This window comes from Miscanthus floridulus, chromosome 10 (genome assembly GCF_019320115.1).
Source record: "Miscanthus floridulus cultivar M001 chromosome 10, ASM1932011v1, whole genome shotgun sequence".
NCBI lineage: Eukaryota > Viridiplantae > Streptophyta > Magnoliopsida > Poales > Poaceae > Miscanthus > Miscanthus floridulus.
Window position 1 is genome coordinate 73,542,316 of NC_089589.1, and position 16,745 is coordinate 73,559,060.

Below are 16,745 nucleotides of genomic sequence, written 5' to 3' on the forward strand. Positions count from 1 at the left end.
TGCACTCTTCGACTTATATCTCTAATTTTAGATGACAAAAAATCATGAGAAAATTCTAGATAATAGTAGACCTCAATATATTTCTTTGAGCGCAAGAATTAGCTTGATAGCTATTTTGGTTATGGAGATACGAAAATCACAAGGTGATGCATTTGTGCTGTTTGGAACCAAGAACAGTTTCTGTTGTATACCGTTTTCAACCAAGTTAACTGTAGAATTTGGAACAGTGTTCTATAAGGAAGTTGTGGAGAATTTTATAAGCTTTCCAGAGATATAAGCTAAAACTTCATTGGATTAACAGAATGAGAGTTATAGTTGTTTTAGTGCGCTGCTGTTTTTTATCTCGCAAGGAATTTTAGGTTTCTTATTCTTGCCCATACATAAGAGTATCGTCGGGATATCGGAACATCTTGATACTAGTTAGCTAATCTAAAAGAATGTGCAAGCTATGCTTGGTGTCCCCTAATTTATCTCTTCTTAAGGGGGGTAGCCAAGTCGAAGAATTTACAAGCTGAAGGGTCCTACGTTCTAATTTGCGCAACGAAAGCGTGATGGTATCCAAAGATGTGAGAGAAACTTAGAGTCTCAATGAAGTTTGATTAAAGGTTCAAGTGAGGTTTATCCAAGATCATCAAGATTTTGGTAGAGCTACTGAAGAAGCTTTCAAGTTAGTTTGGATCAAGAGACCTCAGCTAAGTGTCGAAGGAGTCCAAGAAAAGATTGAAGTAAAATCTAAGTATTAGCTTTGCTAGATCCGGACAAGAGTTTTATAGCTATAATGATGCACCTTGTCAGGGTGTGGGATATGTCCTTATACGAGAAGAAAAGTAGTGGCTAGTTCATTAAGTCGACTAAGGAAGCGTGAGTTGCACTACCCAACATGCATCTGGAGTTATCCATTATGGAGCATGGAAGTAATATCTTCTTGAAAGTAAAAGTGACATATAGGAGGGTCACAAGAATCTATAGGACACCTTCACTAAGTTGGTCTTGAGCTTATGTTATTCTCGTTGGAATGATATTGTTTATGACTTGAAAAAGTGCTATCACTTGGAGAAGTAAAAGTCACGACCGATGCCCTTAGCAATGGAGAGTTGTGCTAAGATGGTTCGGGTGACACCATGGACTAAGATTTATATTCCAAGTTTGAGCAACTTGACCGGAATCATTAATGTTTTGAAGATTGGTAGTAGAACTTTCTTCTAATCAAGAGATTTGTTAGACTTCGTTGGAAGGTGGATATTTAAGAAAGAGAATTGGTATTGTAGGAAAGGTGGCCTAGTGATTGGAGATACCTGAGAGTTGTTTGGAGTACCTGTCAGAATCTTGGAATTAGTTTGGCAAGATACTTGGAGTAAGATTCACAGATATGCAAAGTAAGACGGAATTCTTATCAAGATGGAATTACACGATGAAGTAAAGAAGAGCCTAAAGACGGAGTATCCCTATCTCCTAGTCGACGTCTTCCGAATCTCGGGGACGAGATTCATCTTAAGGGGGGTAGAACTGTAACACCCTAAAATTTGCCTCTTTTGAAAATAGAGTTAAAATGATCTATTTTTGAATTTTGTGCTCATGAAATATAGGAAAACAAAAATTTTCATTAAATTAAAACTCATCTTAAGGTAGCAACATGGATGTGCATACATGTCGATGCATTTGATTTGTTTGGTTGAGTGGTTTTGATGTAAAATTCAAAATGGTTTGAATTGCTTTTGAAAAGGAATTAAAAATGGCTATGAAACAAAAGAAAAGAATGGAAAATAAAATTTGGAAATAAAAGAATTTAAAAAGTTATAAACTTTATTTTTGAAAGCCTACTAAAATTTTTCATTTTTATTTGAGTTAAAAAGTATATTCAAAACTCTATTTGAGTTTGATTTAACTTAGATTTGAAATTGGGCTATTATTATGGTGCTCTAGATTTCTCTTCCTAAGGACTTATCTGTAAGTGGTCAACCGGGACTTATAGTACAACCATGAGTGCTATATGGCTCTGACTTTAGTTAAGTATGAGGGCCTTTTCTAGCTCGTAGTAGCTTACCGAAAGGCGCAAGAGGGGCTCCGATTGGTTTGATCCCGCGGCCTACCAAGGGAGTGCACTTTGGTTTCATTATCTTTTTGTTAGTCACACCTTGAGGGGGGATCTTACTAGTTGATAGGGAATCCTTAGCGGGCTATACTTGTTAGACGAACTTTTGAAAGACTTCATAGTGAACCCTGCCGACCTTCCTTGGTAGTGGGTCAAGAGGCTGAGCACCTCGGGCGAAAGGGAAAATCATGGTTCATGGTGAAAGTGTACAACCTCTGAGAGTGTAAAACTGTTATAACAGTTGTGCTCACGGTCACGAGCGGCCATAGAACCTTTATGAAATAGATGATCACTATTAATTAATCATTTATGCTATTCATTATTCATGTTTACCTGATCATATGTTTATATGGGATTATGATAAATTTGATGCTACTCAATTGCTTAAAATGATGACTTACAAAAAGCTAATTGCAATAAACCAGTGTCAACATTTTGAGCCTCATGAACCCCATGTTATATTTGTTGAGTACGACATGTGCTCACCCTTGCTATTTCCCCCAAACCTCAGTCTGTAGTAAAGTTGCTCGGAAGATTGATGAAGACAACGAAGGAGTTCTCAGGATACTGTCAGAAGTGATTGGCATACGTAGCCCCCAATCAACCATCCCTATGAAGTTGGAGCCTGAAGAAAATATTAGTAACCGTTCCGCTATACTTTGATGTAAGTGTTAATTATAAGTATGTTTCCACTATATAACATTGTTTCTTATATCCTCTATTCTGTTGTTGTATGTGTAGACTTCCTAGGTACATATGGCAAGCCTGGTTTTATTCTTAAAACCGGATGTGACAGATCACGTCCACATTCATGTCCGATACGAATCATCCTCCATTACATCTAAAAAGAAGGAAACGTTATCATCTACCTGGTGATACCAAGTCTCGATATATGTTCACATGTCCGCATTCGATACGAATCATCCTCCACTCGAAGTTCACGCGTCCGCATCCTACCCGGTTCTGATATGAAGACTAGATTCACGTGTTTGCGTTCGATATGAAGTCTCACGCATGGGGAGCCGGCCATAGTATGAATAGATCTAGGAGTTATTAGTCGATGGTACTACTACTATAGCTCTTAGCCTCTTAGAGCATCTCGAGTATCCTAAATATGTTCTCAATCCTTGTTTTTTTTGGCAAGATTGGAAAAAAACTCCTCCCAACAACTTCCAATCCATCCTCCAAAACTTTTGGCACTTGGGAACCCCCCAACCCGTGTAAAGTTACGCATCGTGGTCAACGCGTGTATCTGTCTCCTCCCGCGCGGTCTCCATCTTGGTGCGGTTTCTTCTTCCCTTCGCACCTTCTGTTGCCGCCGCCCAGAGGACTTCTTTGCCACCGGACTCGTGGGGCAATCACACGCACAAGTAGGGGCGCAAATCACAACACAGTAGCATGGAGGTCACATTGTCCAATGCGGCGGAGGTCCCTCACTATTTCCTCTGCTTGATCTCCCTGGAGGTCATGCTTGACCCGGTCACGCTCGCCACCGGCATCACCTACAACTGTGCCAGCATCAATGCTGGCTCTTCACCAATGGCCATGCCACCTGCCCCGTCACATGCCGTGCGCTGGTGCCCGTCGAGATGGACACCACGCCCAACCACACGTTGTGCCGTCTCATCCAGGCCTGGTGCGCCACGCACCAGGTCGAGTGCTTCCCCACGCCGCGCCCGCCGCTCGACTCCGGCCGCGTCGCCGCGCTCTTCGACGAGGGCCGACATGGCAGGGACCACCAGGTGGCCGCCGCGCTTAGGGAGATCAAGGCCTTCGTCGCTAAGAGCGAGCGCAACAGGCGCTGTGTCGAGGCCACGCCGGGCGTTGTCGACTTCCTCGCCTCACTTGTCACCAAGCACTCCTTTGCACCTTCTGTTGCGGACAGGCGCGAGCTTCGGCGACGGGAGGTGCGGCAGCCGACTGGGAGGTCGCGGCCGCGGGCAGGAAGGCGGTGGCGTCGAAGGGTTCGGCACGACTCTATGATGTCGTGCAAAAAGAAAATGCTGCTGGAAAACAATCCTTCTGGACCAAAATTTGATTTTTTTAAGTGATTTATTAGAAACTCTGGGAGATTGATTTCTTTTTTTCTCCTAATACATTTTTGGAAGTTGTAAAACAACATGTTTTTTGGAGAAAAAAATAGGATACTCTTGGAGACGCTCTTATATTAGAACTATCTGAGATCTACTATCTTCTTCGAAAGAATTCTCACTCTCACGGTAGTAAAATACATTCTATATTCAAATCAAATATATAAAAACTATTAGTATTTTTTATGGGTTGTAAATTAATTATAAAATCTAATTTTATAATAAACTTATTTGAAGATACAAATGTGGATTCTATAGTGCCCGATACTACTCTCGTCATCTCGCTCCCACCAACGAGTGTTCTGCTTAAAGTATTATCTAACATTACAACACATGTTTGAATATGAAATATCATGTGATTATTTTTTCCATTATAACGCACATGCATGATTCAAGTACACTAATAACATCATTAGCCAGGTAAGCGCCTATATCCAATGAGCCTAGTTCATAAATGCTCAAAATATATGTATCTGTGGAGCCAAGCTAAAGCAAAGAGGCATCTTTTGCATTCTACAAACCAGGCCTGATGCATTACAGATAACCTTAGAGCATGTACAACGGCTCATCAATAAATCATCCCCAATAGAATAGTATTGTTGGTCACCAATAATACTTTTTTGAAATATTGGGAGAGATGTTTCAGCAGATCACCAATAATCTTCGCCAATACATGAGACCGACATATCAGAACAGAGGATGTGAGAGAAAAAAATATGACACTTGTTGTGGTCCCAACACTATTGGGGGAGACGTAGCTTCACCTTTATTTGAGAGGAGATATGGATGAGATTTGATGACAAAAAGAGAGAGATAGAGTGCTATTGGAGAGCTGTTGGAGCAGTGAAATTGTCTCGTCTCCGTAATATGACGTTTTTACGAGGATGATGGATGATATTGAGAGCTGCTGGAGCCAGGGGTAAGGAGGCATTTTAATACACACATGTTGTCTGTACACGCACGTCCTTGTCACTCAGGCTGCACGACCGGGCTTTGGTCCGCGCCATGCCCCATGCTAGGCCACTCAACCAATCACCCTCTTATTGGGTGGAATTTAAAAATCGAAGTGATTAGATGTATGGTGCGCTTTTTTATGCAATTTTCGTTGAAATAGAGTGGAGTGCCTTGGTACAGCTGGTTCATTGCATTATTGAACTCCGTCTGTTCGTAACTCTGTATCCCCAATTCAATGTTCTCTCCCTCTCCTCTCCGGTCAACAGCGAGAGGAGCCGAGAGTAGAAAGGTGCGTACATGGTTCTGTATCTCTGTTTGCAATCAATGAAACTTATGTAAAAATCATGTGCGGCTGTATGAAGAAATCTCTGTACAAGATCTCAAATGTTGCTTTATTTGCTCAGCAGTACCTGTACCACGGTCTCGTTTTTTCTTAGCAGTTTTTTAGTGTTTCAACATCTGAGCAGAAGAAATATCTGCCTTCTTCTGTTGATTCTTTCCCTCTTGTTTTTTTCTACAACAGATTTAAGTATTAAAATTAAAATTACTGATGGAACATAGATCTGGTTGGTGTTCTGAGGATTCTATTTCTTAAAAGTTCAGATCCGGACTGTATTATTCTGGCTTGAAGGACAAGGTCACCAGGCATAATCTCGTTTGCATCTGAATTCCTGTTTCCGGGTACGGGTCCTCCCCAACAGGTTTAATATATCTTCTTGTGTGATTGTCCTGCCTTAGTTTCTGATGGGTTTGGATATTTTCAGTGCAGATCTACGGTTTCATCAGAAAGCTTTGCTATTTCTGCTCCAATTTGTGACTTGTTTGTGTTTCTTATTATTGCAAAAACCTAGTTTTACCGTGTCATAGAAGACAAGACAAGGATGTATTTCTACAAACTTTTTTTAGGCTACTAGCCTACTACCTTGATGCAAAAGAATAAACACATGTGGATTACTCTTCAACCAGAAGCAAAAGCATGGAGAACAGGGCAGGCCGAATATTTGATGATCCAAGGAAGCTAACATATCAATTGGTTAAAGAGATAACAAATGATTTCACACATGAACTTGGCCGTGGTACGTTTGGACAAGTGTTTAAGGTATCATGCTTGAAATTGGGCATCTTCCTTCATTTTTTAGTTGTTCAATATAACTTGTTCTATAAATTCAGCTACATTTGTAATGTTTTACTTCGTTTCCTCTCTTCTAGTAATTGTGTGTAAACATTTACACAAAAATATTCACCAAGCCTATTACAAAAATTTATCCATATAATCATCCAATACTATTTATACAAACTACACATAATCCATTTTAAGTAAAAGTGGACTGATTCTAAAAATTAGTTTTCAATTTCTCACACAGACTCTATAAAAAGTTCCAAGTCAAAGATATATTGTTAAAAGGTGACAGGATGTGGGCGTGTGGGATTATGGCTTTTTAGAGACTACATCAGAAAGGATAAAAGGTTACAGGATGTCTCAAAAAACCGCGGTAGAAAATAACCAAAAATACATTCTAAAGAACTTATCATGCACTGTGTGGGATGTACCCTCTTCTATTCATACGCAATATTCATGTGTTTCTGTCACGTCCCTGGGGAAGTGACCGGATAGGATAGCTGTGGGAGGTCGCCGGCCGTTCGGCCGCTGGTTTCCTACCGGTGGTGGCTGTGTCGAGGATGAGCAGCAGGGAGGTGAGATAACAAAGAAAAGAGATGAGAAATTGAGAACTGGATTGGCTATAATTGCTTGTTTATTCGTTGATCACCACTGATCGATTATAAAGGGAATTACAGCATAATTCTCTCCTAGACTCTTGCCGTCTAATTCAGGCTTTCCTGATTGATCCCTTAATACCCTCCTGCCTAATTAGCCCCTTTGACGGCATCTATAGCTGCTGCCGACCATAACAGTTTCTGAGGAAAGAAAACTTATCATGCAATAGATGGTTTTATAAATAGAAATTGTGTATGTGATGCGCTAATGTGATACAACCAAAACCCGAAGGAAAAATCATCAGAAAATTATATATCACAAATGTTATTTTTCTGAAAACCTTATCACTGACTCTTTTTAAGGCAAACTTGTTTTGGACGGTGGTAAAAAACAGCCCGTTTTGAGACTGGCTATAACAGACTTGTAAAAGTAAGATCTTAATTTTCTTGTGGATTGATTTTGTTGTTAGCTTTGGTTGTGGGAGGATGTGGACAAAACGAACAGAGCTAATAATTATTTAATTTCATTTCTCTCTGTTACTGTTAGCATAGGAACATGTCCAAAACTAGTATTTGTAACTACAAAAGTTGATAAATAGGGACTGCTTGAAGATGAAGAGGTTGCTGTTAAGGTACTTCATTATTTCACACCAGAGATCAGTGACCAGCAATTCCAAAATGAATTTGAAAACCTTAAGAGGCTCAAGCATCCTAATATTGTACGACTAGTGGGCTTCTGTGACGAAAGTGAGGAGGAAAAGACAGAGTACAAAGGAAAATTAGTAGTTTGTGAGAGGATACGCAGAGCACTCTGCCTTGAATATGTGCCCAATGGAAGCCTTGGCAAGCTCCTTTCAGGTTTGTGCTCACGGTACCTCATGACATTTTTTTCTGGCACATATACATATACATATACATATACATATACATATACATATACATATACATATACATATACATATACATATACATATACATATACATATACATATACATATACATATACATATACATATACATATACATATACATATTGAGAATACTATGTTGCACTTGCAGGTGAATATCTAGGCAACAATTGGCCCATACGCTATAAAATAATTAAGGGAATCTGCAATGGTTTAAAATACCTTCGCGAGGGATTGGAAGTTCCCATTTTCCACTTTGACCTAAAACCAGACAATATACTGCTAGATGAAAAGATGGAGCCAAAAATTGCAGATTTTGGATTATCTAGGCTCATTGGTGAAGGGAACACCCGAAAGACCCCGAGTCCTCTAGGGACAGTGTAAGATTAATGTCTCAAATGAGCATAACATTTAATCATCTAAATTGTGCTTATTTCTTAATCTCACTTCACCCGTGTCATTTATGTTATTTTGCAGTGGATACTTGCCGCCCGAATTCATTACCAATCAAGTGATCTCACAAGAGTATGACATATTTAGCTTAGGTGTTATAGTTGCACAGATAATCGCTGGAATTACAGGATATTTCAAGATCGCTGACATGGGCACCCAAGAATTTATTGATCATGTAAGGATTTTAGGTACTAGAGCACTATTTGTAGCTTTTCAATGTAGCAAGTTGGCATCACACCATGCTTCACCCTCCATTCAAAAATAATGCAATTCTCACTTCTCGAGGAGTTAAATAATTCCAAAGTTGACCAAATGTATATAAAGAAGTATAACATTTATATACCGAATAAGTATCGATAGATTAATGATAAAATATATTTTCATAGTAAACCGATTTGGAGAAATAAATGTTGATATATTTTTTCTAATAAATTTGGTAAAACTTAGGAAAGTTTGCTTGTCCCAAACCTAGTGTACTCAGGAATGTTAATACTCAATAGGCGCTCCACATATCCCAAATTCCTTAATATTAATGTCTATGTGATTCCTTTACTTTGTGTAACTACTTTGAAGGTACATGAGAACTGGAAGAGACGTTTACAAGAGAATACCGAATTATGAATCACTTGAAGTACATTGCAAACAAGTGAAAAGATGTATCGAGATTGCAATTAATTGCATGGAGAAGGAACAACGTAAAAGACCTACAATAAAGGATATTGTCAAGAAATTGGATGAGACCGGAACTGTGGAAATAGATTCACATTTTCAAATGAAAAAGGTAGTATCATTCACATTCTTCTATATGTAAAACATGGAACCCAATATTTCTTTGTGCACAAATGTTACATGTGGGCATGGATACAGAATGTTTGACATCCACGTGACAAAACTTCGACTGTGTATCATTTTCAATATGTGGGAAACATGAAAAAATATTAAAAAAATTGGCTAAAATATTTTCAAAACAATAAAGTGAGAAAATACTTTCACTGTATTGTTTTCCCCAATCTGGCTTTGAAATTTTTGTTGTTTTTTTGCTTGACACTGTTGTTAGGTTTGGTTAGTATGCCCTTAAAGTTTTGGCTAACAAGCTAATTAAGAAAGGAAAAAACAAAATTTTCGTTTATTTTTTGACTGCAAACACATCTATCTATTAACCGCTGTTATTTAACAAAGCTAAATACTATGTTTTTCAATTTATGTCTTATTCGTAGTCATCTGGTTGCAGCCTCTAGCATGCATCCAACACAATTCTGTAGGGAGCAGACTAGTGGTTTTCCCCATTTCTAAAGCTACTTTTTCTGTTGTTGACAGACCGTTGGCAACAAAGAACCCGTAATCTCATCGAGTGGTATCCTGGGCGGGCCATACCAAGGTTGGTAACATGACATCGGATTAGGTTCCTTCATGAGCTACCAGCTAATAAGTAACATACAGTTTTCACCACTACTGTCTAATCGTCTTCTATCTTAATAATTATTTTAATAGAACTGTCCAATATGAAAGTGTTACACGATCTAGTTTTGTTCTATATATAGTCTCCAAAATAGAAGGTTTTTGTTGTAATTTTGAGCAGTCGATATACACCTTCATAGCAAAACATAAGGAAATCCTAATACATCCATTGCCTCCTATTTCATCTCTTAACTTTCAGAATAATAGTTGCTTCAATCCTTAGTCAATGACCATAAACTGAATCAATAGAGCATTTTCACCTGTATTGCATCAAAAATAACATCTAATCCTACGCTTGACTTTTCGACATCTCAAAAGAACATGCAAACTTCCAACCACTATTACAAAATTGATTTTGCTAGACGTAGGTCTTTACTTCTAGAGGCGGGCAAACCTAGGCTCTCCTTGTGTAGCTATCTAGGAAGGCCCAAGGTGAAGGAGGTGCTCATAAGCCGCCGTCTTAAGAAAAGGCCCAACTTCTAGAGACCATTTCACAGTCAGTGGACCAGGCTGTCTCTGGAAAGTGGTCTCAACTGCCTATACAAAATCTTTTGTAGTGGTGAACTAAGATATATTGAATTTGCTATCTTGAAGAGTTACATATATAGTCATATTGTTTATATAACCATATAGTGTTTCAATATCAATAAGCAGCATTGATGTGACATATTTTTTTAGTAAAAATGTATAAACTTATTTAAGATAACCACTTAGAAAATAGTTGTCATGGATTACTAATCCAATTTAAAGTGAATTGTGCATTGCTTGTTAAAGGGGATTTTTTCTGCACTTGATAAACCATTAAATAAATATTTATCCTAACATGGATGTTTACTTGGTTTCTGCTCGCACATAGCATTATGCTTATTTTAGTTTAACAATGGTAGGTGTGTATAATGTAGAAACATTCAGCAAACTTAGTGGTTATTGAATTATTTTAAATAGCTTCTATTAGTTTTTATATGTAGATTCAATGGATATTTTAGTTGATAGCTTTTCTGGGTAATCCAGATGTAAATTTGTGGGGTTATAATACCCACATGATTTTTCAACTTAAAATGTGGACAAAGATTGCAACAACTAATAAGACCAGAATTTGAATTCCAAAATATAGATTCAAGGGGTTACTGAAGTGGATGCAAACGAGTTGATATAGCTTAAACTTAGCTTTCAACTAAATACATTTCAAAAATCACAGAGGTGCAATGCAAAGGATAACAATACATATCTTAATATTACTAAGTAGAGGTCCTCAACACTATCTCCATATTAATCCACACAAGATGTTTTCCAAAAAAAATGAAATCATATGCATTATTGTAATAATCTTGAGAATCTCACAATTAATTCGAGCAACTCTATTCCTCATAGAGAATAATAGCCCTGTGATCTATTATTTTTTTTAAAGCCATTTATATCATTATGAAAAAAACATAAATAGCCCCATGAATCAACATCAAAACTATTATGTTGTTATGAAAGATGATTTAAAGTAACCCCTAAATTAGCTTTGAAATAACACACACTTGCCATTATGAAAGATAACATAAAGTAACTCATTTAATTTGTATTTAAATTTATCCTCATATGTCCTCATTAAATGTAAACTAAAATGTGCTTCAAATATACATCTAAATTACCAATATAATGTATTACGGTCAAGAATTAATTAACTATAAATACACTATATATTCCTAAATTATCCACTTCTGCAATTGTTAAATTTAAAGTAAACATAAATGCTACGTGTTACCATGTATTCAAGTATACTTGCCAAGACAATAACAATTTATTATAAATTATATTAAATTCTATGGCACTAATTTTTTAAATTGTTACTTTGATATATTTTGACTATACATCTTGAGTGCCTTGGTCCAGGTTCAAACAAATGTTTATGACATTGTAGTAACCTAGAGTGGAGTCTACGGCCTAGAATCAATTATTTTCATAAAACATCACATAAAAGATACAATGAACAACACTAGAGTCTGAACTTAAACACATAGATAAAAAATTTACATCGACTAATAAGATCAAAAGTTGAAAGCATGTCATGAAAGGAGATGCAATAAAAGCTGATATAACTTAATCTAATGTTTCAACTAAATACATATTAAAAAACCATGGATGTGCAATAATGCAAAGGATGAAAAATATATAGAATAATTCGTAAATTTATCATAACCAGATAGAGTATCTAAATAAGTTATGTCCGAAATGAACAGACAGAATAAATATAATCAATTTTGATTGCTTGTACCTATTATATTTATCCATGAAATTTTTAATGCTTTATGTAATGTAAGGTTTTTGGTCGTGCTATAGCATGGGTTGATGAGGTAGTTGAATCAGAAAAGAAAAGGAGGGACCATGGGAAAAATCCACTTCACTTCTTACTGAAACACTTTTATCTTTAAATTTTCTTTTTCTACAACGTAACATGCCATGTCTGTATTTTTCAGCACAAATGACTGGAGCTATACTCATCGCTGTTGCGAAGATTGATTCCATTATAGAAGATGATGCCGCCAAGGCAACAATAAATAATCTGTCTGTAAAAGTTCCTAATTTGAATCAAGTGCCCTGGAAGATTAAACAAATAGGGGAGCAACTTAGAATTATAAGCAAACTTATACGACAAATTGGAATAGTCTACCTCAGAGATGAAATTGTAAAGAGTTGGATTGGGGAGGTAAGGAAGGCGGCATACCATGTTGAGGATATAATGGACAAATACTCGTACCATGTTCACCAACTAGAGCAACAAGGAACTCTGACGAGATTAATGAAGGGAGCCCATTATGTGATTGTTTTCGGTAAAATTGTAGACGATTTAGAACAAATAGAGAAGGAGATTCAACAACTCATACAGACGAAGGATCAGTGGCTGCACTGCTCCCAGCTTCTTCCAAACGAACAACTTGCCAAGTTGGAACGGCAGCATCCCCACAGGTTCCCAGAATTTGTCAAAGATGAAGATCTAGTAGGAATTGAAGAAAATAGAAAACTGCTGACTGGATGGATTTACTCAGAAGAGCAGGCTAACACAGTGATAACAGTTTCTGGTATGGGTGGACTGGGAAAATCTACACTGGTTACAAATATTTATGAACGTGAAAAGGTCAACTTCCCGGTACATGCTTGGATCGTTGTGTCACAGTTCTACGCAGTCGAGTCTCTGCTGACAAAGCTACTCTGGAAGATTGGGCATATGGAACCCAGTGCCAAGAGATATTGACAAAATGGATGTACATGACTTGAAGGAAGAAATAAAGAGAAAACTCCAAAATAGAAAAAGCTTGATTGTATTGGATGATGTTTGGGAGCAAGAAGTATACTTCCAAATACATGATGTTTTCCAGACGCTCCAAGAAAGCCACATCATCATTACAACACGAAAGGACCATGTTGGTGCTCTTGCTTCCTTTGGCCACCATCTTGAGCTCCAACCGTTGTGTGGGCCTGATGCATTTGAGCTTTTCTGTAGAAGGGCTTTCTACAGCAAGAAGGACCACAAATGCCCCGAGGAGCTTCAGGAAATTGCTGGTAAAATAGTGAAAAGGTGTCATGGCCTGCCGCTAGCAGTTGTTATAATCGGCAGCTTGTTGTCATCAAGACCACAAATAAACATTTGGAATCAAACATACAACCAGCTTCGGAGTGAGCTGTCAACCAATGATCATGTCCGAGCAATCTTAAATCTAAGCTACCATGACCTATCTGGAGACCTCAGAAACTGCTTCTTGTATTGCAGCTTGTTTCCTGAAGACTACCCCATGTCACGCGAAACCCTTGTGCGGCTTTGGGTAGCAGAAGGTTTTGTTCTGTGCAAAGAAAATTATACACTAGAGGAGGTGGCTGAGGGAAAGCTCATGGAACTGATCAACCGTAACATGCTTGAAGTTGTGGACTATGATGAGCTCTGCAGGGTTAGCACTTGCAAGATTGCCAAAGAAGAGAAATTTGGTTCCGCAAACGATTATGGTGAACTGGTACAAGTGGACAAGAATGTTCGTCGCTTGTCGTTATGTGGGTGGAATGCTAATGTGGCACCTAAGGTTAAATTTCCACGTCTTCGTACTCTTGTGGCTCAGGGAATAATTGCATCCTCCCCTGACATGGTATCCTCAATTATGTCTCAATCAAGCTATTTGACTGTTCTTGAGCTGCGTGATTCTGAGATCACCGAGGTGCCAGCATTTATAGTAAACCTCTTTCACCTTCGGTATATTGGGTTAAGGCGCACCAAAGTCAAGTCACTCCCAGAGTCCATTGAGAAGCTCTTCAACCTCCACACTCTGGATATCAAGCAAACTCAAATAGAGAAGCTACCACGAGGTATTGTTAAGGTCAAGAAGCTAAGGCAACTTTTGGCTGACAGACTTGCAGATGACGAGCAGTCAGAGTTCAGATATTTGGTTGGAGTGGAAGCACCTAAAGGACTGTTGAACCTGCAAGAACTACAGACTCTTGAGACAGTGCAAGCGAACAAAGACTTGGCTGAACAACTGAAGAAACTGATGCAACTCAGAAGCATATGGATCGACAATGTAAGTGCTGCAGATTGTGCTAATCTTTTTGCCACCCTTTCAGCGATGCCGTTTCTTTCCAGCCTCCTAATCTGTGCAGGAGATGTGAATGAGACACTTTGCTTCCAAGCCCTTGTACCGATTTTCCCCACGCTCCACAGACTAATTGTAAGGGGGCGCTGGGCTAATGAGACACTGGAATATCCAATATTTCGCAACCATGGGAAACATCTAAAATATTTAGCGCTTAGCTGGTGTCAGCTTGGTGAAGATCCATTAGGGTTCCTTGCTCCACACGTGCCAAACCTCACTTATTTGAGCTTTAACAGGGTGAAGAGTGCAAACACTTTGGTTCTTTCTGCAGGGTGCTTTCCTCATCTGAAAACACTCGTCCTGAAGAAAATGCCTGACGTTAAGCAGCTGGAGATTGGACATGGTGCTCTTCCATGCATCGAAGGTCTCTACATCATGTCACTAGGGCAGCTGGATAAGGTCCCTCAAGGCATCGAGTCGCTTCTCTCCCTCAAGAAGCTTTGGCTTCTATACCTGCACAGAGAGTTTAGAACACAGTGGCTAACGAATGAGATGTACCGGAAGATGCGGCATGTTCCAGAGTTTCGAGTCTAGGACAGGGGACAGCCAGATGGTTGTTTCTGCACTACTATGCTTGTACGGCGTGTCTGTGAAAGAACTATGTTTTTTTTTGTACTTTTTAATCCTTTTTCTTCCATTAAGTCATGAAATGTGGTCATATCTGGATTTTACTTGCAGACTCAAAACGCTTGCCTTGTGTATCTTCGTTAGACCCATATATGCGTTGTGTTGGTTCAGTTGCTTTCGAGACATTTACCCTCTGTATTGAACTTCATGCAAATGATGTTATTATCAAACTTGCATCTCCATGTATATTGATGTCTTATTGATAGTATGGATTTCCATATCATCACGTCTGGATCGGCTTAAAACTAGGTTGTATATGAGAATGGGAGAAAATCATATTGGTGATACATTGGTTTGGCTGCAGAGTTCTGATTGGTGTTTATTGACCATTTTAAGTTTAGGGGAAAGCTTCAGCTCTTCTAATTTGATGAAATACAATGCTGACTTTTTTTGTTTGAAAATCTAACGAAACGGTACAAAACAATAGGATAACATTGAATTCATGCATCCCAGGCTACAAATTTTTTAGATGATGCTTGTAATCTAAGTAGTAGTAAGAAATAATGAAATTTCAATATTGGATTCTCATTCGACGTGTTTGTATTAGAAAAATGTACGTTGGGCTCTAGTTTTGCATTGCAACTGCAGCTACCAGCCTACCACTAGGCATTACCTTATCAGCTTATCTCCTAAGGAGCCAGAAAACAACAGAGCTTTTATCTGCTGCGACCAGTATTGTACGCAGAAATTCATGAACAAACGATCTAACCAGTTACTCCCTCGTCCACAAAAATAATGTTACTATGAAATTTATACAAATCAATCTAACTATGAAATTCATGAACAAACGTGCTAAATGGTATTAATATTGGGCGCCACAAAATATTGATGTTTTTTTTTTGCGACTACAAAATATTTATCTTTTCAACTAGATTTCCAACTAAAATATATTTTATAATTAATTTAATAATATTTATTTTTATTACAAATATGAATATTTTTTATATAATTTTTCTATCAAAATCTAAACCTTTTTGACTCATCGAAGAAAAATGATAGTAATTGTATCATTTTGTCGAAGAACCGAGTCGGTGATACACTGTACTACCTACGACATCTCGTGGTGCCCAATAGCGGCGGCCCGTTGGCCGTTGGAGATGGCACCCAATAGTGGCGGCCCAAGATGGCGTCGGGAGTCTGGGACACAGGCCTGGGGGCTTGGGGCTGACTGGGGACTTGCGCGCGGTTGCCGCCGCCGCCGTCAGGTGTCTTCGCCGCTCGCAGGTTCTGCTTCTGCACCTGTAGTTGCCCCACAGCAAAATAATTTCAGGAGTCCAGACGGAGGACCTCTAGCATTGGATTTGGAGAAGAAGCCCTTGACATCGAAATCGGAGGAGGAGACGACGAGGAGGGGAGTCCAGACGGTGGCGGCTACATTACGCGCACGGAGGATGAGGAAGACGCAGGGACGATGGTGTGAGCCACTGGGCACTGGCTGGATTCTGATTGCGGGCACATAGAGGACTTTCCTAGTCCGCCGCCGTCGCCACCGCCGGGCTGGCAGCAGGGGACTAGAACAACAGGCGGCCAAGCGTGCCGCATCGCACCGACGCTGAACGCCCATGGTTTGGAACTCAGGTGATTGCCCACTCCCATCTCTGATCTCTCCAGTATAATTCCTTTTGCGTTGGTTCCAAACTAACACTACTGAACCAAGAACCATCTCCCAGAACAAATCTTCAAACCATCCTTGGCGGCTTTGCCCAAGCAAAGGGCAATGTTTCCCAATTTCGTAACTCATGATTATGTTGCAGTGATTAGTAATCCGTAGAAGGTGTCAAGCCTTTCTAACGTCATCAGTTCATCATGAACCTCTTGAGCA

At 39.0% G+C, this 16,745-nt stretch overlaps 1 pseudogene; it reads left to right on the forward strand.

Annotated features, from left to right (window-relative positions):
- Positions 1 to 5,123: 5,123 nt before the first annotated feature.
- Positions 5,124 to 14,720, forward strand: LOC136486745 (disease resistance protein RPM1-like; annotated as a pseudogene).
- Positions 14,721 to 16,745: the final 2,025 nt, after the last annotated feature.